Here is a 23,152-nt window from a genome sequence, read left to right as displayed (position 1 = left end):
GGAGCGACGCTGAACATCTTTTCATGTGCCTGTTGGCCATCCGGATGTCTTCTTTAGAGAAGTGTCTATTCATGTTTTCTGCCCATTTCTTCACTGGGTTATTTGCTTTTCGGGTGTGGAGTTTGGTGAGCTCTTTATAGATTTTGGATACTAGCCCTTTGTCCCATATGTCATTTGCAAGTATCTTTTCCCATTCTGTTGGTTGCCTTTTAGTTTTGTTGGTTGTTTCCTTTGCTGTGCAGAAGCTTTTTATCTTCATAAGGTCCCAGTAATTCACTTTTGCTTTTAATTCCCTTGCCTTTGGGGATGTGTCGAGTAAGAGATTGCTACGGCTGAGGTCAGAGAGGTCTTTTCCTGCTTTCTCCTCTAAGGTTTTGATGGTTTCCTGTCTCACATTCAGGTCCTTTATCCATTTTGAGTTTATTTTTGTGAATGGTGTGAGAAAGTGGTCTAGTTTCAACCTTCTGCATGTTGCTGTCCAGTTCTCCCAGCACCATTTGTTAAAGAGACTGTCTTTTTTCCATTGGATGTGCTTTCCTGCTTTGTCAAAGATGAGTTGGCCATATGTTTGTGGGTCTAGTTCTGGGGTTTCTATTCTATTCCATTGGTCTATGTGTCTGTTTTTGTGCCACCCTGTTCCCACCATTCTAGCCACAGTTGCCTTCTTGCTTACCCATCAACTTAAACATTCTGTCCTCTCAGGACCCTGCATTTGTTGTTGCTTTAGCCTGCAGGGCTTTTCTTTCACTGCTTAAAGTCACTGCTTAAATGCCTTCTCACAAACGCCTTCACTGATTATCTAAATAGTACCTCTCTATCCTCCTATCTTGCTTTATTTTTCTTCTAAGTATTGTCACTAATGAGTATTCTATATTTATTTGTTTATTGTCTGTCGACTCCAGTAGAATGGAAGCGTGATGAAACCACAGATTTTGTCATCTTTGTTCACTGTTACATGCTCAGGGCCTGGAACAGAACCTGGGACATAGTAGGTGCTCAATAAGTGAATTAATTTAAGTGGTCCCTTACTACATACATGGAATTTATTTCTTTTGTTTGCCTTATTTATTTCTAATCAAGGTTTTTCTGTCCTTGTCAAGTTGAATTTCAATCTGGATAAAGAAAGAGATGAAACAGAAACTGAGTGCTTTTTTCTCTGCCTCATACAGTAGTCCTTGCCTTTCTTGATTCTCCCCACTTCTATTCATCTAAGAAGAGCTCCTACTATTGCCCTCCATGAGTGTGAACATAAGCTCATTTTGCGCCTTTACCTTCCAAACATTCTTTTTATAAATATTTGCCAGACTTGTGTCTATTTGACCTTGGCCATGTGATTTTTTTTTCTTGTATGTTTTGAACACGTCCTTTAGTGTTTAGGTGCTTCATAGGGTTTCTTGTTTGAACACGTTCTTTAGTGTTTAGGTGCTTCACAGGGTTTCTTGACGATACATGTCAACTTTGAGATCTCCCCCTTATGTTAGTGATTGTATAGTTGAAACTTTTGCTTGAATTTTGCTGAAAAGTCTTCTGGGACTTCAAAGTTGTTTTTTCTTTTTTTTTTTTTTATTTATTTTTTTAAATTTTTTTAACGTTTATTTATTTTTGAGACAAAGAGAGACAGAGCATGAATGGGGGAGGGTCAGAGAGAGGGAGACACAGAATCTGAAACAGGCTCCAGGCTCTGAGCTGTCAGCACAGAGCCCGACACAGGGCTCGAATTCATGGACGGCGAGATCATGACCTGAGCTGAAGTCGTCCGCTTAACCGACTGAGCCACCCAGGCGCCCCCGAAGTTGTTCTTTCACGATCTCTGAACATTGGCTTATATCTAATTTACCTCTGAAGTTTTGGTAATCTATTTTCTTTAACTTTAACCTGTATGTCTAATACAACCAGAATTATCTTATTTGGTGATTAGATACTTGACTTTAACATAGATGGCTTCTTTGAAGATTTTTGTCATTTTTTTACATCACCAATCTATTCTTTCTTGTCAGAATTAAGTCCTGTTTAGCAATTCTCTTCTTCCTTTATTTTTTCATTGTCAGCTTCCCTAAAAGCATTATTTTTTTTATTCAGTGATTTTAAAGATTCCTTACTAGGATAGTTAATAATTACTCTTTCATATCCATTTGAATGAAAGTAGATAGAACTATCTTGGCAATGTAGTAAGGTTTATAGACTTTATGAATGGTAGTTGAGGGGTTAAATACATAATAGGTTTTTGATTAGACTTCTGACAAAAAATTTGGATACCTAAAAGAGTCAAAGTGGCTTGGATTTATCCTTTGGTCAGTAGAGGTCATCCGTGCCAAGGAAATAAAAGCCGTGTGTGTGTGTGTGTGTGTGTGTGTGTGTGTGTGTGTGTGTGTGCGCGCGCGTGCGTGCGTGTGTGTATGTATGTGTGTATGTTCTGGTCAATGATATTACTATAACATTTATAGCATAGAAATAAGAATTTCTTTTTAATGTTAAAACAATTAGTTTATGTCAAGCTGGTTTCTGCTTGCCTAAGTCAGGGTTGTAAGTAAATTTGTAAATCTGTGTATCCAGTGCTTCGAAGTTCTAATAATGAAAAAGTACCCAAGAAATGCTATATTCTCTCCCTATTAGTTCATCCTCAGTTGATCCATATAGCTGTAAATCTGTTGCTCTCTTATAACTTGTGTAGCTATTTAAAGTTTAGAAAAAAATATGTATTTTTCTGAAGTGCTAAGCTTACAAATTTCTCGGGCTTCACACTTCTAACAAATAATACATATTATAGAAAGATTTATTCTAGTGTCATTTTCTAAAACTTTGAACAAGGTTCACTTTGCCTGGACTGTGGTGGACTTATCCTTTTTCTCTTTATTTGCCCAGAGTCACCCAAGAACAGCTTTTCCTTTATAGTATCTAAGTCTCATTTGTAAACTATCTTGGAGTAGCAACTCTGAGGTATAATCTTCTAGCAAAAGAGGTAGTCAGGGCCCTGGGCAAGGGATCTAATCTGCATTGCCCATGTGGGAAAGAAAGCTACCGAGGTGAAGCAGAGCTGTTCCAGTCCAGTGGGCAAGTCCTGTTTCCCCCAGGGATCAATGGGGATGCCAGGCTTTCGTGGGTCTCACCTTGCATGGGGGGGTGGGGCACAGATGTGGTATTGGTGACAAATGATAGCAACCTGCTGAGGCGTGGTGGGTTTAGAGGGCAGAAGATGCTTCTGGTGGTAGGACAGCCCACCTGGAGGTAGTGTCATTGGCTGCAAAACACAAGCTGGAGTTCCTTGTGGAACACCTATTCTAAGAATTTGCTGAGGGGCACCTGGATGGCTCAGTCAGTGAAGTGTCCGACTTCGGCTCAGGTCATGATCTCACAGTTCGTGGGTTCAGGCCCCACATGGGGCTCTTTGCTGACAGCTCAGAGCCTGGAGCCTGCTTCAGATTCTGTGTGTGTGTGTGTGTGTGTGTGTCTCTCTCTGCCCCTCCCCCCACTCATGCTCTGTCTCTCTCTGTCTCTCAAAAATAAACATTAAAAAAAAATTAAAAAGAAAAAAGAGAGTTTGCTGAGACATTTGTTTTGCCCGTGGCTCATTTGTTCCTTGTCAGAAGTCTACCATGAGAAGTGGCCTAGTCACTAACCTAGGGAAATCTTGTAAGTCAAAGCTTGACCTTCCTCTGCTGGAAGAAGCACAGTGCTGTGAAAATTAGAGAGGAAACCATTCTTCCTTCTGTTCTGGGCTCTGCTTAGGTCTATTTTAGTGGTGTGGATTATTGTGAGGAGCTTCATTCTAAAAGCTTATCCTGCAGTATCTCTTGATGTCCTTGGAAATGATTTTGAGTTGTCTTTCCTTATTTGGAGTTAATAGGATATTGAAGCAGAAATTGAGTTATATCATCATCTAGGGACTGCAGGGAATCTCTAAGGATTACTTCCACTTTTTGTTTATTTTAAATAAAAAAAAGGCTTTGAGGTATGGGTGGCAGGGTAACGGCACAATTACAGGAATTGCTTTCACTCCTCACTGGATTCAGTCACAGCACAAAGTTGTTGCTATAGTTCTGTAGCCCTGGGGATAATGTTTGTGATTCCTTTGCTTATTGTATTTTTGGGACAGTGCTTCTTAAAGTTGTAGAGTCTGACTTCTAGTGAATCAGAAAACAGGTTTCACGTTTATGAAATGCTTATACAAGTGTACAAAAATTGGAGTTTGACTTTAGAGACAAAATTCTTTTTTACTATATGTAGTTTCTTGAACTGACTTTTAAAATCTTTTTTTTTCAACGTTTATTTATTTTTGGGACAGAGAGAGACAGAGCATGAACGGGGGAGGGGCAGAGAGAGAGGGAGACACAGAATCGGAAACAGGCTCCAGGCTCCGAGCCATCAGCCCAGAGGCCGACGCGGGGCTCGAACTCACGGACCGCGAGATCATAACCTGGCTGAAGTCGGACGCTTAACCGACTGTGCCACCCAGGCGCCCCACTTGAACTGACTTTTAAAATGACCTGTAAGCAAGGGAACTCTGTTCATTTTTGACTCAGGAAAAATAAGAGCATCTTACCCATTTTTCTGATATAATTGACATTGATCCTTAAGGGTTACTTGGATTAAAGTTACCCTCTAGTCTCAGTTTTTGTGTTACTATCTCTTTCAAAATTGGACTTGCCTGAGATTTTTATTTTTATTTTATTTTATTTATTTTTAAGTAAGCTCTATGGCCAACATGAGGCTTGAACTCATGACCTTGAGATCAGGAGTCGCATGCTCAACTGACTGAGCCAGCCAGGGGCCCCTGAGGTTTTATAATGTAGAAATGTTTTATGGCCATTCCTGTTGACTTCTGTCTCTTTAAAAGCATTAGACCTCCACTAACATTTCGTTCCCACCTGCTGTTTGGTTAACACTACCTCTCTTCTTCAAAAGTAACACATTATGCCTTCAATAAATATGCCTTCTATCCCCATTGAGACTAAGACACTTGTTACCACATTATTTGCTCTGTGTTGCCCTTGCCCTTTTCCTGTTTGTTTGTTTCTTTTTGGGTTTTTTTTTTTTTTTTTTTTTTTTTGGCACTTCACATCTCCCTCTCATCACAGTTGTCAAGATCTAAAAAATTCAGTCTTCAGTTAATTCCATTTGATTCCTATTGTTCTCAGTAAAAGAAAGAATGATGGCAGGAGGCATCACAATCCCAGACTTTAGCCTCTACTACAAAGCTGTCATCATCAAGACAGCATGGTATTGGCACAAAAACAGACACATAGACCAATGGAATAGAATAGAAACCCCAGAACTAGACCCACAAACGTATGGCCAACTCATCTTTGACAAAGCAGGAAAGAACATCCAATGGAAAAAAGACAGTCTCTTTAACAAATGGTGCTGGGAGAACTGGACAGCAACATGCAGAAGGTTGAAACTAGACCACTTTCTCACACCATTCACAAAAATAAACTCAAAATGGATAAAGGACCTGAATGTGAGACAGGAAACCATCAAAACCTTAGAGGAGAAAGCAGGAAAAGACCTCTCTGACCTCAGCCGTAGCAATCTCTTACTCGACACATCCCCAAAGGCAAGGGAATTAAAAGCAAAAGTGAATTACTGGGACCTTATGAAGATAAAAAGCTTCTGCACAGCAAAGGAAACAACCAACAAAACTAAAAGGCAACCAACGGAATGGGAAAAGATACTTGCAAATGACATATGGGACAAAGGGCTAGTATCCAAAATCTATAAAGAGCTCACCAAACTCCACACCCGAAAAGCAAACAACCCAGTGAAGAAATGGGCAGAAAACATGAATAGACACTTCTCTAAAGAAGACATCCGGATGGCCAACAGGCACATGAAAAGATGTTCAGCGTCGCTCCTTATCAGGGAAATACAAATCAAAACCACACTCAGATATCACCTCACGCCAGTCAGAGTGGCCAAAATGAACAAATCAGGAGACTATAGATGCTGGAGAGGATGTGGAGAAACGGGAACCCTCTTGCACTGTTGGTGGGAATGCAAATTGGTGCAGCCGCTCTGGAAAGCAGTGTGGAGGTTCCTCAGAAAATTAAAAATAGACCTACCCTATGACCCAGCAATAGCACTGCTAGGAATTTATCCAAGGGACACAGGAGTACTGATGCATAGGGGCACTTGTACCCCAATGTTCATAGCAGCACTCTCAACAATAGCCAAATTATGGAAAGAGCCTAAATGTCCATCAACTGATGAATGGATAAAGAAATTGTGGTTTATATACACAATGGAGTACTACGTGGCAATGAGAAAAAATGAAATATGGCCTTTTGTAGCAACGTGGATGGAACTGGAGAGTGTGATGCTAAGTGAAATAAGCCATACAGAGAAAGACAGATACCATATGGTTTCACTCTTATGTGGATCCTGAGAAACTTAAGAAAAACCCATGGGGGAGGGGAACAAAAAAAAAAAAAAAAAGAGGTTAGAGTGGGAGAGAGCCAAAGCATAAGAGACTGTTGAGAACTGAGAACAAAGTGAGGGTTGATGGGGGGTGGGAGGGAGGAGAGGGTGGGTGATGGGTACTGAGGAGGGCACCTTTTGGGATGAGCACTGGGTGTTGTATGGAAACCAATTTGACAATAAATTTCATATATAAAAAAAAAAAAAAAAAAAAGAATGATGTTGGGAGTAGTAGGAGAGGTCCTAGAGGTAGTCATATTATTTGTTGTACAAGTATTTTCTTTTAAATAGTTGGATAATGATAGCAGTTTGCTTAAGTAAGCACATAGCTAGTAGTCCCCTAACCTACTCAATAGTGAATGCCAGTGTTGTAATCCCAGTGATTTACGCCTAGAATATGTCTTAATCAGCTTCATGATCCTGTTCCTTTTTCAATGGTACTTCTTTTTGAAACTTAGTCTCTTGACTTTATAGTACTAAATAATACAGACATAAAAATAGTTACCTATCTTGGGCATTTTTTGATAATTACCCTTTGTTTCTAGAAGAATCATTAAAATATGATTGCTGGATCCATCTGTACTTTGAGGCGTGAAGTTTTACCTTTTCTTCTACCTTGGCACTGCTACTGAAGAAATTAAATAATTAAAAGTGGAAGTGTAAGTAAAAAGGGAGATATAATGGAAAAGCCAGATTCCTCTAGCTTCCTCCTTCATACTACTGAAAGTTTGTTCTCTTAGAATGGCAATGACATCTGGTGGGTTGTTTGTATTAATGGGGATCAGTGAGGAAGAAGAGATCCAACAACAATGAAGTTGAGATTGTTTGGTAGCCATGGAAATAGGGGTTGGTGATGATTAGTCAGTGCTTTTCAGTTTCTGGAATGAACACTGAACACTCCAGATTGGGATTTGGGTATGTATCTCTCTTAAGACTTTCATAATAAAAAAGCATTTATTAAATGACTCTGTGCGAAACATGATCTGTTCTTCATATAAGAGAGTGCCCCTCTGTGAATGTTTGTGATGTAAAGTGAACAAAGAATGAAAACTCATTAGGATCAAACAGTTACTTAAAGAATTTTTGATGATGAATGCAGTGGTACCCAATGATTGGTATAAGGTAAGTTTATTAGTTTAACAGTCCAATGGCTGGACTGTTCTCTTTGCTTCCAGTTGCTTGGGAAAGTTTTTGTGAGGAAGACTGATTTCCAAAGTGATTTAAGTGATGGCAAGTTGAAGGATTGGCCAGCTGAGACTGGGAGAGACATAGCATATGAGACCGCTAAGAGACAAGGGTAGGCACCTAAATTTTTGTGTGTGTGTGTCTTTTTTTTTTCTTTCCCCTCCCTCCCACCCCCCATCAACCCTCAGTTTACTCTCAATTTTTGAGAGTCTCTTATGGTTTGTCTCCTTTCCTCTCTGTAACTTTTTTCCCCCTTCCCCTCCCCCATGGTCTTCTGTTAAGTTTCTCAGGATCCACATAAGAGTGAAAACATAGGGTATCTGTCTTTCTCTGTATGACTTATTTCACTTAGCATCACACTCTCCAGTTCCATTCACGTTGCTACAAAAGGCCATATTTCATTCTTTCTCATTGCCAAGTAGCTTTTCTGTCTTTTTTTTAAAAAGTAGGCTTCACACCCAGCGCAGAGCCCACTGTGGGGCTTGAACTCACGACCCTGAGATCATGACCTGAGCTTAGATCAAGAGTCAGGTGCTCAACTGACTCAGCCACCCCCAAGACAAAAGTGCCCCAAGGTGCCCCAAGACATAAGGATAGAATGTGATACCCTGGTAAAGAGGATGAGGACGAGATATAGGCTTTTTTTTAAAGGGTCTTTTTCTTTTTTTTTTAAGGAATCTCTGGACCCACCTGGGGCTCGAACTCACGACCCTAAGATCAAGAGTCGCATGCTCCACTGACTAAGCCAACCAAGTGCCCCAAGGACTAGATACAATCTAATGAGGAAAGAATGTATAGAAGAGAAAGGAGAGGTGAGAGTCCTTGAAGTGCAGTGACAGGAATGTGCAACTCAGAATAAGGAGGTGGTTCCTAGTCAATAGGATGATGGCGATGTTCCTGCAAAGGTTTATAAAAGGATCATGTTCATGTAGAGGGAAAAGAAGTTAAGTGTTTTTTAGACCCTCGTCTTTTATTAGGAACTGTATGACACTCATTTAAACCTTGAGAACTGTGGTGTTCAGTCTCATCATGTCCTAATATAGACAACATATGAGCTTAGATTATTTTTAAGACCTATTGTATTTATGCATTTTAGTTTTTTATCATAAAGTTTGATTTGAAGTAATTTCTGTGGCAAAGAAGAAGGTTAAATAAAAAATTGTCGAATGTAGTACCACCATAGGGAAATGCCATTATCTCAAAGACTCAGCCTGGATTTCAAAGCTGTCAGTTGGAGCCATATTTCTTGAATTTTTTTTTTCTTTTAACTCAAGCTGGTGTCATTTTTAATATCATAACATACATATCAGAGAAAAGGAGAAAATGATCCTGGTGCTGATTACCACTTGGAAGAAGGTTCGGGGAGGTGAACTTTTAATGAGACTTTGGTGTACTTATGATACATTTGTCCACCAAAATCACTGAAGTGGCTGACCTGACTTATATTGGTTTTTTGATAGCATCTGATTTCAACTCTGTGGGAATTTCTTCAAGTGAAAGGTAATTTATGGAACTTACTGATAAGACTGCTTACATTTAAAAAAGCTTTCTATTGCATTTAGATACACTCGGGAAAGGCCAAGATGTGCTAGGCTTCACTGTTAAGGTTGTGCTTACTCTAAAGTCAATGGTAGTGCAGCTGTGGGTCCATTCTAAATGACAAGAAAAGGATCTCTGTGCTAGGATTGGTGATGGGAGCTTTATTCCACAAAAGAGATCATAAAAATGATGGTGGAATTTTAAAGATTGATGAGAAAGAGTGAGATTTTATCACCTTCATATTCTTGTTTTTTTCTTTAGAAGTAAGAAAAGAGCTTTTATTTCATCTGAATGTCAAGTCAAAAGTAGTTAGTATTCATCAGACCACGCTTTTCCCTTCTTATGTCTAAGAATTTCAAGATCTCAGAAGTTAGAGCTGAAGCTTTATCCTCAATTGCAAAGGCCCAGAGGTAAAGCAAAGAAACGTAAAACTCAGCTTAACCTCAGCATTTAGTAAGAAACTGGAACAAATCATATAACATCTAGCTTGGTATCACTTACAGGAGCACAGGTACTAAGGCAATAATCAAAATGACTCTGAAAATCGGTCTTGTCAGATCCATTTCCTGTTCTGTGAAAGAATGAAAGAGCCAGAGACCAGGATGAAATAGTAAGTTACTCTTTCTTAATTTCATTGAGCTTTAGATTCTGATGCACATTGACATTCTCACTGACAAGCTGAAAAAGTACCCTTTTCACAAATAAGTGGCTTCACAGAAAAGAGAATACAAAAAAATAAAATTTTATTTACATTTTCCCAAATTAATTGCTCTCCTTTGTGACCAGATGTGTTTTTAATTGCTGTGTCAAATCCTGTCTTACTGATATATCATAATTTTAAAACTATTCTTCTACTGAGGAGTACTTGGATGATTTCCAGTTTTCCACTATTCTAAATAGTACATCTCAGAACATCTCTATATAGATTATTTTCTTACCTTCTTCCCTCCTTTACTCCTAACCTCCCTCTTTTCTTCCTTCCCTCTTTCCCTTTTAGGGTACTGAGTATTTCTTTACATTCATTACATTCTTTACATTCATCCAGCTAGAATTATTGAGGCAAAAAATATGAACTGTTTTATAGTTCTTGTTACATATTACTGCTTATTCTTCAGAAAGACTGAATCAACTAGTAATGTCACTAGGTCGAAGTTCAGCCCAGGCAGTATCAGACTTTATAATTTATGTTTTAAGCAGTAGTACTCGAAACTAAATTTCTTTATTTTTTAACTGTGTATTTTTCCCTATGATTCCTTTCCTATTTGTGTCTCTTTTTTCAGTTTCTCTCCTTTGATGTTGCCCTTACATAATTGTAAACTTCTTTTACATTTCGCACAATGCACCTTTTTATCACTTTCTCCTAATTTGTTGTATTCCTTTTGGTATTTCTTTCTTGCAGTTTAATAAACTGATACTCTTATTTTTTTCTGAGATAATTTTTTAAAGTTTATTTATTTATTTCAAGAAAGACAGGGCGAGCAGGGGAAAGGCAGAGAGAGAGAGAGGGAGAGAGAGAATCCCAAGCAGGCTTCACACTGTCAGTGCAGAGCCTGATGCAGGGCTCGAACCCACGAACCGCAAGATCATGACCTTAGCCAAAACCAAGAGTTGGACACTTAACCAACTGAGCCACCCAAGTGCCCCTTATTTTTTCTGAGATAATTTTTTAATTACCACAAAAGATTAATTTTCTGGTTTATTTTCTTTATCTTTTAAAATATCCGATCATAAAGATACACAGATGTGCTAATAAGCAAGGAGTGGATCCAAATAAATTTTTTATACTAATATTCAGGTATTCTAGCATTTCTTAAGTGGTGATTCCTAACATTGAATTGCTATTGAATTCACGCTCATCATATATATTAAATAAGTGATACAAAATTCTTTTTGAGTAAACTACAGTGGCCTCTTACCTAGTCTCCCTGCCTCTAGACAGTCTTTCCTGTTTAACCTGCACAGTGATGCCAGAGAAATCTTTCCAAAACTCAATATGCTCATGCCATTCTTCTTCTTGGACTCCTTTAATGGTTCCATTTTTGTCATGATGAAGCCCAAACTCCTTAGCCTGGTCAGTAGGTCCCTTTATGATTGCAGTCCTCTGTATCTGTCCATAATTATGTTCTGATATTCCTTGATAGGTGTTCCATGCTCCAGCCATGCTGAACTATCTGTACATCTCTGGACCATTGCTACTGTGCATTTGTACATTATGTTCCCTTGAAATGCGCTCCCTCTTTCTTTTTTTAATGTTTATTTACTTATTTTGAGAGAGAGAGAGAGAGAGAGAGAGAGAGAAAGAGAGGAGAGAGAATCCCAAGCAGGCTCCATGCTGCCAGCGCAGAGCCCAGCACAGGGCTGGAATTCACGAAGTAGGAGATCATGACCTGAGCTGAAATCAACAGTCGGATGCTTAACTTACTGAGCCACCCAGGCACCCCTGCTCCCTCTTTTTTACTTAATCACTTTTTCTGAGAAGTTCACTCACTCATTTAATAAATATTTTTACATAGTGTGTGCTAAGTAATGTTTTAGATGCCAGAAATAGTAATGAAGAAAAAAGATGAGAATCTCTGCCCCTAGAGCTTTGCATTCTAGTAGAACCCAGGACTAGGTTGGGTGCTTTTGCCTCTCACAGTACACAGTACCTTACTCTTAACAAAAAACAAAACAAGAAAAGAAAAACAAAAAAAACCCCAAAAAACAAAAAACCAGGATGAAGTAGACAAAGTTAGTCTTCGTGATTCTGGCTTTTCTATTAAAGGCCTTTCTCCTCACTTCCTTCCCAGGAGATGACATCACTGCTAATGCATAAATTGCCCTCTCTCTCATCCATTATCAAAACTTGTCCTCACAAAAGGAGCCGAAACTTACTCCTTTTACAGAAGGTAAAATTGAGAATTTAAAAGTATTAGCTCTCCCAGGGATATTCCATTCCAAAAGGCCAGAGAACCTTAAGCTAGCATCAAATTGCCTAAAATCAAGTTTAAATTTTGGAGCAATTAGCTTTTTTCAATGCTGTTAAAACTGGAAAAAAGGAAGAGAAGCAGCAGCTTGAAGTAGAACCAGTTAGGTTATGGTGGATGTTCCCTCTAGATCTGAAGTCTGTGGCCTTTAGTTTTTAACACAGTAACTGATTTCATGAGAAACTTTGAGCCCATTCATACTACTTATTTATTCCAATTGTCAACTGGGGAGAGAATTACTGTTTACTTCCTTTTCTTGGATCTTAGGAAGATTGGTGAGCCATTTTGGAGTAGTGCCATATAAATCTAATAAATGATAATAACTCAGCAATAATAATTTTAAAAATTTTGAGGAAATACTCTATACAAAGCTGTAACACCTTTGTGAATCCCATTGGGGAATCTGGATGAATCTGAGTTTGTGACTGCCTGATTTTTTTTTAAATGTTCATTTATTGAGAGAGCGAAAGAGAGAGCAGGAGAGGGGCAGAGACAGAGAGAATCCCAAGCAAGCTTAACACTGTCAGCACAGAGCCTGATGCAGGGCTCAAACCCATGAAATTATGACCTGAGCTGAAATCAACAGTCAGATGCTCAAGGGACTGAGCCATCCAGGCGCCCCATGACTGCCTAATTTATGAAGATGACATGCTTGAGGCTTGAGTTTGAATTTTGATTTTATTTTTTTAAGTTTATTTATTTTTTAGAGCACAAATGGGAGAGGGACAGAAAGAGAGGGAGACACAGAATCTGAAGCAGGTTCCAGGCTCTGAGCTGTCTGCACAGAGCCCGATGCAGGGCTCGAACCCATGGACCGTGAGATCGTGACCTGAGCCAAAGTCTGATGCTTAACCGACTGAGCCACCCAGGCACCCCAAATTGGATTTTGAATGAGAGAAGTATATGTTCTGATAAATTGAGGTAAGAATTTAGTTCAGTGAAAAAGATAAGATAGGAAATCAAGAAAAGATAGTTTCATGGAAAAGTGAGTATGGAGGAGCAAGAAAGTGACTGAATATTAGAGACAGAATATTGCAGAAATGGTAAATGAGGTATCTATGATAGAAAAATATAGAGTGTTAAGCAAAGTTAATCTTGTAGTGGTGAGAGGAGGCGACCACCAACATATCCTGGATTTTAGGAGCACCAGTAAGACACTTCTGTCTGACTTAAAGTATATTTTCCATTTACCAGTGAAGGCTGAATAATCTTGTAAAGAATGTTTGACCTTGTGCAATATAAATAAGTGAGGAAAGAAAAACACCCTATATTCCCTAAATTAAAATTTGGTCTACTTTGAAGGAAAGGATAGGCCCTGCCAGAGAGTTATGTATTAATATGGAGTTACTTGGGACCTATTAATGAAGGTTAAGTACCAGAGTTTTCATAATTGCTTCTTTAATTTCTTCATCATTTTATTCTAAATCACAAGTGGAGAATTACTAGAATATATGAACCCTCCTCAACTCCCATCCCTAGCAAGCTTCATTAATCTTTGAGATACTTGTTTCTGTTAAAAACAATGACCAAAAAAATGAAATGGAATCCAGAAGAACTAATTTTTATTCCTTCCTCTAATTCTTCAAAGCACGCTTGAAAAGTTTATTTATTTATTTTGACAGAGAGAGAGAACAGGGGAGGGGGAGAGAGAGAATCCTAAGCAGGCCCCACACTTTGCAGAGCCTGATAAGGGGCTCATACTCATGAACCACGAGTTCAGGACCTGAGCCAAAGTCAGATGCTTAACTGACTGAACCACCCAGATGCCCCTTCAAAGCACACTTTTAAAGTGGGGTATGTGTTTGAGAAAGAGGGAAGATTTATTAGTGATCAAGTTGCTGTTTGGGGCGCCTGGGTGGCTCAGTCGGTTAAGCATCTGACTTCGGCTCAGGTCATGACCTCACAGTTCGTGAGTTTGAGCCCTGCATCGGGCTCTGTGCTGATAGCTCAGAACCTGGAGCCTGCTTCGGATTCTGTCTCTTCAGCTGTCTCTGTCCCTTCCCTGTTCATGCTCTCTCTCTCTCTCTCTCTCAAAAATAAATAAACATTAAAAAAAATTTTTTTAAAGCTGTTCTTCTATTTAGAAATGCCTTTTAATTTTAGTATTTGGGACGTAAATATCTTGGACAAGGGAAGAAGTACACATAGGTGCTGGAACTCTTGATTATACCTATACTGTTTTTCCTTTGACGTCTCCTGGTGGCCACAAGTCCCTAACCTTTGTGAATACTAAGGCCCTGCTGGATCATCCCTGCAGAATTGGATACAGAGAAGCACAGTCCAGCAGCCAGAAAGAATTTAAGAGATCTCAGTCTTGACTTACTTCTCTCAAAGAATGTTAAATAAAATCTAAGTTATAATTCATAGTAATGCTTCTGACAGTCCTCTTTATTCTTTTCTCCAATTCTTTCACATTACGGCTGCTTAGCAACCCTTCTCTTTCTAAAAGGTTGAGCTCTTTTTGATACCCCAACCTGATTTTCTTTCTTTTTTTTTTTTTTTATTAGAGAGCAGGAGAGGGCAGGAGAGAGGAGCAGAGGGAGAGAGAGGAAGAATCTTATGTAGTGACACGGGGCTCGATCCCATGACCCTGGGATCATGACCTGAGCTGAAATCAAGGGTCAGACGCTCAACTGACTGAGCCACCCAGGAGTCCGCTGATTTTCTTTGTGCTCATCTATTTTCCCCAACTCTTTATTAAATGGGCAGACATAGTATTCCTGGCTTCTTTTCTTATTTTTCTCTATGCCTTTCCCATTACTCAGATTCTCCACAAGAAAGGTGAGTCCAGAAACTGTCAGAGCAAGCAGGAATTCTTCCTTCCTTCCTCTCAGCTCTACAGTCTTACCTTTCTTCATTCATTCTCTTGATTCTGAACTACAGTAGGTGTTGGGAAACTGGACAGTGCAAAAGAGGATTTTCCTCAGAGGACTGTGCAGGATGGAGAAGTAAGTTGATTAGGTGAAGACTAAATATATTTTAGTTAGCCCCTCCTTCTCCCAGGATGGGTGCATTCACACTTTAATAAATCATGCTGTGGTTACATAATAAGGTTGCTTTGAGGATTTAAGAATTCTATTTTTTGAGTCCAAGGGAGGAAGTTCTTTTTTTATTTTATTTATTTTTAAAACTTCTTTGCTGGTTAATGGGAGTCTGTTACGTTGGAGCATCTTATCTAATTGGCACATTCAGATCATCTGATTGTTCTATCCCACAGTCCGTGGGCCATTTCTGCCAGTTGTTAAACTAAAGAAATATATTTTGAAACATTGCTCCATATATCCTGTTAAATCATCTCTCCTCCTCTTCCTTATCCCTACTATTTTCCCTGGTTAGCACATATCCTTAGCCACCAACATATTGAAGAAGGCTAGCAGACAGATATGGGTGATGGGACAAGGCTTGAATTATCAACCAAGAGTAGCCTGGACTCCAGTGCTCATAGTAGCTTCTTTGATCCATCATTTACTTATTGACATAATCTAAAGAGGAAAGGACCCTGTCTTGCTGTACTTGGTGCACCTCTGCATTCTGATGGTTGCCTGAGAACCTCCATCTGCTCCTTATTCAACTGACTCTAAGTCTGAAGTTCTCTGAAACTGCGCCTGCCTTCACAGCAGTTTTTTCCTGCAAGTGTCTAAAACTGAGCTTTCCTCTGATCTTGTTTTCTGATCTGTTTCCATGTGCTTTCTATACTTTGAGAAATCCTCAAAATTTGTGATCTGCTTAATGCTCTTTCTTGCTTTCACTGAAAGTCTGAAATTATTCTTTTACAGTATATTCTTTCGTTTCATTGAATTTAAAATACGAAGAGGTTTAGATGTGCATAAAGTCTATCATGTCAATCCAGTCTTAGTTTTTATTATTTTACATATATGTTTTGGTAGTTTTGTGTACTATCACTCTACTTCCATGCATGACTGACTCAATACTGTATTAAATATCTGAGCTTTATTTATAGTTTCCTTCTTCTTGTTTTTTTAATGTTTATTCACTTATTTTTGAGAGACAGAGTATGAACTGGGGAGGGGCAGAGAGAGAATGAGGCACAGAATCCAAAGCAGGCTCTAGGCTCCGAGCTGTCAGCACAGGTCCAGACGCAGAGAAGGAAACCATGAACTGTGAGACCATGACCTGAGCAGAAGTCCGATGCGTAACTGATTCAGCCACCCAGGCGCCCCATTTATAGTTTTCTTTGTGAGGAAGAAACATATTTTCAGCTCAAGTATATTAAAAAGTATAGAATATTTTAAGTTGATTTTGTAAGTCAATCCCAGATTTAAAAGAATTAAAATTCAATGTGACATAAATGTCTGAGTAGTGCACATGTCTATTTTTATGGATATAAAAGCAGACATTGATAACAACCTTCATTCCTGGTTTATATTACATGTGACACATGTATAGTTTTGATAAATCTATGTTTATGAGGAAAGTACATTGCATTTGTATGGTTTGACTTATATTCTAATATTTTGTGTTTTTAGACATTGTAACACAAGCCTTTTTCAAAGTTGGAGAGCACAGTTCAAACTCTGGACTTTGAGCCAAATCCAGGCTATACTCATGTTTTATTTGACTCTCATATTAGCTTACTTAGTGTATTTTGTTTTTTGGTTTTTTGATTGAATTAATTGCCAATGTGTGAAAGTCAAGATATTTCACAGATCCTAACTTCCAGATTCTTGTGAAAAAAATCAGAAGATTAAGCAACATTGGGCCTGCATTGTTCTGTGGCAGTAAATGACTGGAGTTGAGTAGTGGCTACCCTTGTTGGCTAGTATTTCACCTTTCTCATTAATGATGATTCCCATCATTACCTGGTCTTAAACCAGTTTGCTTCTTTCTTTATTGTTTTTATCCTGATCTGGTGGGCATGTGACTTTGTGGGCTCTTGCTATATGTGGTGTTTACAACCATTATTTAAAATTATTGTGAAATATCCATAGAATAGGAATACTATAACCATCAGGGTTTTTTAATGTATAAAATTCTATTATTTTCAACTTTGTACACGTATTTTTCCACATTGGCATTATAATCTAGAAGAAGTATGGAGTCAGAAAAATGGGAACAGTTATGTGGCTCTTGAATATATGCAAAGTACCTTCACAAATAAAATAGGTAATGTTGAAATTAGATTATAGGTAAAAATAATAGGTAATGTTAATAATAAAAAATAGGTAATATTGAAATTGAGAAGTCAGAACAAAGACTGGCTTCACCCACAGTGTCTCATTGTGGGTCATATCAGTTTAGGTCTGGTTTTTACTTTTGTTGAAAGAAGATTTCATTATACTGCAGTGAAGACTGGCATATTAAGCTTATTTTAAAATATAGAACATCTTAAAAATAGAACTACCTTATCAGGGTGCTTGGGTGGCTGAGTCGGTTGAGCATTTGACTTAGGCTCAGGTCATGATTTCACAGTTCATGGGTTTGAACCTCGTGTTGGGCTCTGTGCTGTCAGCTCAGAGTCAGGAGCCCTCTTCAGATTCTGTGTCTCCCTCTCTCTCTCTCTCTGCCCATCCCCCACTCACACTTGCTCCCTCTCGCTCTCTCTCTCTCTCTCTCTCTCTCTCAAAAATAAACATTAAAAAAAAAAAAAAACCTACCTTATGACCCAGTAATCCTACTACTAGGTATTTACCCAAGAACACAAAAATATTACTTCAAAGGGATACATACACCCCAATGTTTATAGCAGCATTATATTTAATAGCCACAGTACAGAAACAGCCCAAGTGCCCATCAACTGATGAATGGATAAATAAGTTGTGGTATATATACACAATGGAATATTACTCAGCCATAAAAAAGAATGAAATCTTGCCATTTGCAATGACATGGATGGAGCTAGAGAGTTTTTTGCTAAGTGAAGTAAGTCAGAGAAAGACAAATACCATATGATTTCACTCATGTAGAATTTAAGAAACAAAACAAATGAGCAAAGGGGAAAATAAAAGAGGCAAACCAAGAAAGAGACTCATAACCATAGAGAACCATGGTTACCGGAAGGGAAGTAGGTGGGGGATGGGTTAAATAGGTAATGAGGATTAGGAAGTGCACTTGTGATGAGCATGGTGTGATGTATGAAACTAATATTACACTCTGTGTTAACTAACTGGAATTTAAATAAAAACTTTTAAAAAAAGCACACTGACACCAAATAAACAAACAAGCACCCAAAACAAAAAACAACATCTGTCTCTCAAAATCCTAATGTCTGCTGAGTCAGGTTCTGTTTCTGTTAGACACTGCTGGTTAAATATTGCCACATTTTTATTTGTAGCACCTCCCTTCTTTATAAAAAATCCATTTGTAGTACCATCTTCTTTTAATAAATTCTTCACACAAATTTCAATAACATTAGGTTACAGATTTATTTTAAATAAATCATTTTTGCTAAGATATCTAATTACCATATTAGACTTGGAGTAGAGGACCCCAAATGGCCTTTCTGTAATGGATGACTTCTACAGAGAACTAATGACATTACATGTTTACCCTTTCTAGATTCAGGTTCAGTTATATTTTCCAAGTTCTGGGTATACTTTGTTCTTATGTGCCGATTGAACTGACATTTGTGTGATACTTGATGGTTCTCCAAATAAAGTTCAGTATATTGTTTTATTACATTCTCTCCTGAGTGAGTCCTCTGAGATAGGGTTTCATGACCCCCACTGTTAAAAATGAAGAAGCTGGTGAACAGAGCATATAAGTGACTTACTCAAGGTCAAAAAGCTAGTAAGTAATAGGGTTGGGAATTAAACAGATTTTCTGACTTCAGAGTCCATGCTTCTGAAATAAGCAATAGTCTGGAGTCCAGGAGATCAGGTAGAACCAAACAGTGGCCTTAGTGGTCAGAAACTAGGAGGAACCATGACCCTAAGGTTGAATGTGTTCCTTTTGTAGGTCTTTTCCATTTCTACTGAAACTGCAGGGTTACCTGACGCAGTGTAAGTGGTGCAGAACTTGTCAGAAAGTCTTCTTAGGGAGATAGTTGCAGCGTGTTTGTGAGAGTCCTGAAAATTGGGTACCCTCTGATCCTGTGTGGTGTAGCTGCAGGTAGGAGGGCAAAGGATAAAGAGAGGTTTTTTGCAGATACATTCTTGTAAGACCCTCTTTGCATCTGGTTAGATGCAACTTAACTTCTCCCTGAAGCATTTTCATTTGAATAGAGGTTGTATAAATAGAGTATGACAGCAGGGAAAAATCAGTGACAGTAGGCTTATACATGTACATAGGGGATTCCATTCTCATTAAATTTTTTTCCTCTGTATGTTTTTAAACAGTGGAAATACTTAATTATGAATTTTTTTTTTTTAATTTTTTTTTCAACATTTATTTATTTTTGGGACAGAGAGAGACAGAGCATGAACGGGGGAGGCAGAGAGAGAGGGAGACACAGAATCGGAAACAGGCTCCAGGCTCTGAGCCATCAGCCCAGAGCCTGACGCGGGGCTCGAACTCCCGGACCGCGAGATCGTGACCTGGCTGAAGTCGGACGCTTAACCGACTGCGCCACCCAGGCGCCCCTTAATTATGAATTTTTAAAGAATGAGCAAAATGTTTAATATAAGGAATTTTTATATTCTTTTCAGACTTTTATTTTCTTAAAATGATTTCTAAACCATATAGTAGGAAGATTTTTGTATAAAACTACTTTTAAAGTAAGTTCATGATAATTCTTGTACACATAGGCATTACAGTACAACTTTGAAATATAAAATAAGATATATTTCTGTCTTCAGGGACCTCTGGCATTTTCATATGAAAAGGTAGAAGTATTTAACAAATTGTTTTCCTGGCTTGGGTTTTCTTTTGTTGACTTTTGAAATATCAGTTGGTGAATGTATTTGCTAGCTCTTTATTGCACCCCAAATGGCTAAGAATGGGAAGAGCACAAAAGTAGCATCCATTTCATTTGTAGAGATTAGAAACAAGATGCTTATTGTCCTACTTCCTCAAAGGATTCAGAATGGGTGATTAAAAGCAACTCTAAAAGTTTTGGAGTTAAAAGAAAGTTGGAGCCTAGCTCCTCCAGGCCCGTGACCTTGCAATTTACAAAGAAGCTGAAAGAAATAATATTACACCTTTATTAATGGTATGCATTTTAGCTGAATTAGTATAAATTCATAGTGAATATAAATCATACTTAGAACTCCACTAATCTGTATTGCATATGTTTCTCACCATATGAGACTGCCTTCTAACCTATGGAACTTTTCCACATGCAAGTTATTTTAAGGGGGAAAATCTCCACATGATCTGCAAATGTTATTTAATGCATTTCCAAATGCTTCTTAGACAAACATGTCTTCATACATAAGAAGTATCCTATGGACATTAAAAATTATGTTTTGAGATCTAGAAATCTTCTTTTTGAATTTTTTTTTTAGCCTGAAAATTACTGTCATGGATGCTTACTCAGTATCTGAAGGATGCTGCTAGCAGCTGCATCAAAATATTCTTAGGGATTTTGTTTATAGACAGGATGAAACCTGAAGATCAAGAGAAATAAATTGATCAAGTTCTTGTAGGAGCAATTTATCACTCTGCAATACCTTTAGCAAATGCTGAAAATGCATGCTGGTAGGAAGTCTTTAAATTACCAAAGCCATAAGATCATTTGCTTGGTTCTTCTAGAGTCAGTAAAATATATGAGTCTGTCTAAGAAAAAAGGAGCTAAGCACTGTGCCTGGCACTGTCCCTGTTGCAGATGGAAGGCCAGATGAGCAGGAGCAATTGCCAATCATCAAGCTTGTAGAGGTATAGAAATGCATGACACATGCATATACATCTATGTGTATATGTGAAAGTTAAGAAAGAAAAGATACTTAGTGCATAGAAATACCTTATATAGTGTATTCCTGGAAAAGGCATTTTAAGTGAAAATGATTTTTAAATTTAATTTGGTTTTCCTTTAAAAGTAGCATTAGATAGGGGTTATATGCTTGACTAGGAGAAAGATACCTTAGTCTTCATGCAGTTGGCTATGAATCTAATATTTAATCAGCTATTAATGATAGAAAAGTATAATAATAGGCAAGCAGTTTTCAAAGATAATACATTTTCTCATTTAATTTCTCAAACTATTATCTTCATTTCGCAAATGAGGAAACTGAGCTTTAGAGAAGTTCAATAATCTGAGGAAGATCATAGGGCCGGGAAGTGCTAGAGCATCAATTCATTAAAGGGATTAGAAAGTGCTTACCCCTTGAGAATTTTGGGATAGAGATATGAAGAGAAATGAAAAAATATTGAGGCTAGAGATGGAGTATAATGGAAAAGAAGAAATGGTCTTTGCTTTTACTGTGTTAAAAACAACTATGAGATGTTGTTGCCACAGGATTGTATAAGTGATTTGTTGAGTGGCAATAAATTAAGAACTGTCTGGACTACAGTTGTAAAATATATGAAGTCCTGCAAAACATAGGTGACAATGAAGAACTTGCTTTGCCTGAGTAACAATGATAGTAACTTAAGTCCAATAGCTTGGACCATCATAATGGATAAGTACCTGCTTATAATTGCTGTGGGATGTGTACTCTATGGTACAAAGTTGTTCTTGGTACATGATGATGTTGGACATGTTATCTTTAGATTAGAAGAGTAAATGATATTATGAAAAAATTAAGAGCTGTTTGTAACTGGAGTATTCAAGAATTGTCAGGATGGGACAGATTTACACCTAGTATGTAGAAACCTGGGAAGAGTGTTGCTTTCATACCAACAATAAAAAGTCAGATAATATACAAACCCGTAACTTTTATTGAGCCTATCACAAAGCCAACATTGCAAGGTAGTCAACTAGTTTGACATCTAGGGATATAAAGGCTCTTCCAAGGAGGGACAGGTTGAAAGCATTGGCTTACCTGTGGCAGAAAATGGGAGGAAGATGGAACCACCATACCAGTGAATAAGAACTTAGCTATAAAATGTAAAAAATTATTAAACGTTGAGTGTGGACTATGATGAGGGCATAGATCACCTAGGAGCTGTAGATACAAATGGTGTTTGCACCTACTTACAGTTTTATATCCAAGTCCTCTGCTAGGTATCATTTGGAAGATTGGGAACAGGATGGGGGACAAGAGAAATCCTCCTTTGGTTCTGCAGGACTGGAAGGGGAGCAGCTGCTGCTATGGGAACTTTACCTGTATCATACTCTAAAGGGGGGGAAAGGACTTGATTTATTTGAAGGAGAGGTAACTCCACTGCACTCTAAGGTACAGGTGCACTCTACCTTAGCCACTGTGGCTAGGGATAAAGCAGATACAATATAGTCTACCAATGGGGGAAGAAGTGGAAATGATCTGGGCCCCAGTCCATTAGAGGTCTTCTACATGATGTATTAAAAAAAAAGATGAGACACACAAAAAAGTGAGAAAAACCAACCCACTGTGGAGAGACAAAGCAATCAACAGAACAAGACTTAGAGATGACTCAGATGTTGGAATAATCAGAGAATTTGAAATAACTAGGATTTGTGTGTTAAAGGCTCCAGTGGAAAAGATAAACAACATGAATAAACGGAGTTTCAGCAAAGAGATGGGACCTTTAAGAATCAAATGCTGATGGTAAATATGTAAAACATAGTAATAGTTATGAGGAATGTCTTTCAGTCTCATCAATAGACTAGCCACAGCTGAGGAAAGAATTAGTTGAAGATAACTGTTGAAAAGTTAACTTGAAGGTGGTTAATAGAAATTACCTAGGGGCGCCTGGGTGGCTCAGTCAGTTAAGCATCTGACTTCAGCTCATGTCATGATCTCACTGTTCATGGGTTCAAGCCTCATGTTGGGCTCTGTGCTGACAGCTCAGAGCCTGGAGCCTGCTTTGGATTCTGTGCCTCCCTCTCTCTCTGTCCCTACCCCTGGTGCTCTCTCTCTCTTTCTCAAAAATAAACATTAAAAAAATAATAAATAAATTACCCAAATTGGGCATACCTGGGTGGCTCAGTAGGTTAAGCATTTGACTCTTGGTTTCGTCTCAGGTCATGATCTCGTGGTTGTGAGTTCAAGTCCCATGTTGGGTCCTGTGCT

The 23,152-nt window shown here is 38.3% G+C and overlaps 1 protein-coding gene and 1 long non-coding RNA gene across 7 annotated transcripts in view; both read left to right on the top strand.

Annotated features, from left to right (window-relative positions):
- FRMD5 (FERM domain containing 5) overlaps positions 1–23,152 on the top strand; it is a 321,532-nt gene that overhangs the window by 61,404 nt on the left and 236,976 nt on the right. The gene's annotated exons all lie outside the window — the stretch shown is intronic.
- On the top strand, positions 6,626–14,130 carry LOC147580193 (uncharacterized). Its single transcript, XR_015252618.1, has 2 exons — positions 6,626–7,711; positions 8,274–14,130. It is a non-coding gene; the product is annotated as an uncharacterized LOC147580193 (long non-coding RNA).

The sequence above is a fragment of the Puma concolor genome, chromosome B3, assembly GCF_028749965.1.
Source record: "Puma concolor isolate L17-30 chromosome B3, mPumCon1.1.hap2, whole genome shotgun sequence".
NCBI classification, from domain to species: Eukaryota; Metazoa; Chordata; class Mammalia; order Carnivora; family Felidae; genus Puma; species Puma concolor.
The sequence above is the reverse complement of the archived record's forward strand: the minus strand, read 5'-3'. Positions and strand labels throughout refer to the sequence as shown.